Raw genomic sequence first — 3,689 nt, 5'->3', positions numbered from 1 at the left:
CACTGTCCTGCTCTGTAAGGCTCTGAACTGAGGTCAGTATAAGAGCTGCTGTGGGCCCAGGTCAACCTGCCCATCCTGCTCAGCTTCCACACCACCCTCCACCTCCACTGTCGTCTCCTTGCTACAAGACCCATTATAAGGGCATCACTGCCTCTGTTTCCACTTCTTACATTGTTCTGTAGTCCCTTTCAGCAAACTCACTACCTCTAGCAAAGGATACTGCTTATTAAGAAATCTGGGCTCAGTGGTAAAGTGCTTCACTCTGCATGTGCAAGGCCCTGGGTTTGATCCCCAGCAAGCACCTCCCCATCATACACATTATTATTATGCCAGGTATGGTGGCACACATCTATGATCCCAGCACTCAGTAGACTGAGTCAGTGGGAAGCTATCATGAGCTAGAGACTGGAATGAGTCCAGGGGAGAGGTGAGTCACACAAAAAAGACTATCCCTTGTGGCTCTTCTGGAAGACATAAAGACATGCTTTACTATATACATCTATCAAGCTGAGCTGGTTTTTGTATTGAGACAGGATCTTACTATGTAGCCCTGGAACTTGATATATAGACCAGGATGATCTCAAATTCAGAGATCCACCTGCCTCTGCCTTAAGAGTTCTGAGATTAAAGGCATGGACCACCACACCCAGCAAAACCTGTTTTCCTAACAAGCAATGTTTCCTGAGCACTGCCTTTCTTGTGCAAATGTTAATATGACCAAACTTCATTTCTCTCCTATTTAAAATGTTTTCCAACTTTGATACTTTCTCTTTGGCAATTTATGTGTGTGCTGTTTAATTTCCACCTGACCAGATCATCTGTCACTAATTTCTAGTTTAATTCTACCACAGTCACAGACATACAATGCATAATCTTAATTTTTTGGAATGGCAAGGTCTGTTTATACAAGAGGGTTGGTGTCTTGGTAATGCTCTGTATCCCTGGAAGTTTGCATGACTGTGGTGGAGAGGATTTGGGGACTCTCACTGTTGGCGTTTGGTCATCACCAGGCTTTCCTGCCTCATGGCTCATTCTCACCTGTTAGTTATCTCTAGTGCTCACGGGAGGTGAAAGGTTCCAGCTCTTACTCAGTCCCATCAGATTTCCTATTTGTAGTTGACTCATACAGCTCTGGGCCTGTCCACACAGCCCTTGCCTCAGTCCCAGTGTAGCTGATAGCCACCAGATGTCCTCACTCACCTGTTTCACTCTGTGGGTGTGATGCTCATACATCCTGCAGTCATGTGGGTCCTAGGAAGTCCCAGCATCTTCACAGCATTGCTGACAGGGAAATACCAAGAAGGCACTGTAGACATTGATGTTTGGCTTCTTTTGCATTTCTTAAATGCTTTTCAGCTTCTCTGAACCTGCTCTCTTTTAGGTTAAACATTTCTAGTATTATCTCATTATAAAATTGTCTTTTCAGAAACTCCCCCACTTAAGATAGGGTCTCAGCCGGGCGGTAGTGGTGTACACCTGTAATCCCAGCACTCAGGAGGCAGAGGCAGGTGGATCTCTGTGAATTGGAGGCCAACCTGGTCTACAGAGCTAGTTCAGGACAGGCTCCAAAGCTACAGAGAAACCCTGTCTCAAGAAAGAAAAAAAAAAAAAAAGATAGGGTCTCACTCTAGCCCAGGCTGGCCCCCATACTAATGGCAATCCTGCCTCAGCCTCCCTCGTGCTGGGATTATGGTGTATGGCAACATGCCAGCTCTAGGTACAGGATTCCCAGGTGACATTTTCTCTCTCCACTGATCCACTTCCTCTGGCCTCCTTGATCTCTATGAAGAACACACCATCGTTCAAACTGTTAGTGCAACATGTGGGTTTTCTTTGAGCACTTTATGGCATCTTAGTTCTGGACAGTTTGAAGATGGTAGGCCCAGATGGATATTTGTGTGAGACAGGGTCTCACTAATGTGGCCTCCAACTCAAATCCTCCTGCCTCTGTCTCCCCAGTACTGGGCTCGAAGGTGCTTAGTTCATTCCTTTGGGTTTATCCCACATGGTGTTCACTCAGCTTGACTCGTTTGGTGTTACATCTTTCATCAGATTGGGAGTTTCTAGCCATCGTTCATTCTAATCTTTCAAAGCCTTCGGTATTTATCCTTCTCATCTCCCAAGGCACAGGTCCCCATGAAACGCTGCTCTTGTTTCATCTTTCTGTTGTTCAGACTGATGATTCTCTTTCGTCTCCATTCAGACATTGAGTCTATCCAGCTGTGCTCTCTCACGGTTCTGATATTCTCACTTAGAGTTTGTTTTTTAAGATACAGTCTTGCTCTACAACTCTGATTGAGCCAAAACTCCCTGTGTAGCTCAGGATGGCTTCAAACTTGCAACAGCTCTCCTGCCTCTGCCTCCCCAGTTCTGGGATTAAGATGTACACCAACACATTTGCCCAGTCACTTCCTTTTGTCATCCTCGTTCACATCTAATCTTTGAGAGGGTTTGGATTGCTCATTAGCGCTCCTTCAATGTCTGTAGCAATATCTGCTGTCTTTCTCCTGAGCTCCCCACTTCAGATGCTGAGTGAGGGGCATGGCCTTGTTGCCACACTGTGGCTGTCATGTTTAACATGTGGAGTTGACCATGTTTGAACCCACCTTCGGTCAGTATGATCCCATTTCTGCATCAATTCCTAAAGCCCTGGCTGTGCTGCCTGGACCTGCGCCACCTGTGATCCAGACCCCCCTGCTGGCTCAGCTTCCTTGGGGATGCTAGTTAGGCCCAGTGTGAACCCCACAAGCAGTGGTGTTTCAGCACTCTGAAGTGAATGTGGTGCTCAGGCTTAGAGCCATGTGGGAACTTTCCTGAATGCAATTTTGTTACTGTTGAAGAAATCCACAGTGCTGGGTATACTGCGGGAATGAGGGCTGACAAACCCCAGCTGCCATCCTGTGGGCCACCCCCAGCTCCCACTGCCTAAAGACCCCCACTAAAAGTCCCTAAAGTTAAAAAATATCCAGAGGTGACCGACAACTGCTTCTTGTGGAGATTTTTTAAATCTTCAGGTAATTTCAATTATTTAAAAGCTCTTGTGAATAAAAGAATTCCCTCAGGTCTCCAGATTTTCATACAAGAGGTACTAAGGTCCAATCACAGATGACTGCATTCCCGTGACACCTTCCATGGTGCTGACTTTGGTGCCTTAGAAAGCCTGGCTGTAGAGCAGCTGGTCCTCATGTGGTCATATTTGAGGTGCGCTGCAGGGATGTATCCCAAGAGCTGAACAGCCACCTCATGATATGGCAATCATGTCCGATGTAACTGTGTCTTGTACAAGTCTAAATAAAGAAAAAGAGGGAAGATATTCATAAAGACATACAAATGATGGGTGGACCAGTATACAGAGACCTTAACATGCCACTAACTCACCTCCTTGTAGAAGCTAGTAGCATAAAATAGGTAAGTTGCTGCCAATCTAAAGCCTACCTATTTTGAAAACTGGAAATGTAACTCAATTGGCAGAGTAACCACCTAACATGCATAAAGCCCTGGATTCTTACCTCCCCAGAACCACATTAACTAGATGTGATGATATATACCTGTAATCCCAGCAGTTGAGAGGTAGAGACAAGAAGAGCCGAAAGTTCAAGGTCATCCTTGGTTATTTATTTCCAAAGCCAGTCTGGGCTACAAGAGACCCTGTCTTTAAAAACAAGAAAAATAACCGGGCATGGTAGTGG

The sequence above is a fragment of the Onychomys torridus genome, chromosome 5 (genome assembly GCF_903995425.1).
Source record: "Onychomys torridus chromosome 5, mOncTor1.1, whole genome shotgun sequence".
NCBI lineage: Eukaryota > Metazoa > Chordata > Mammalia > Rodentia > Cricetidae > Onychomys > Onychomys torridus.
The sequence above is the reverse complement of the archived record's forward strand: the minus strand, read 5'-3'. Positions refer to the sequence as shown.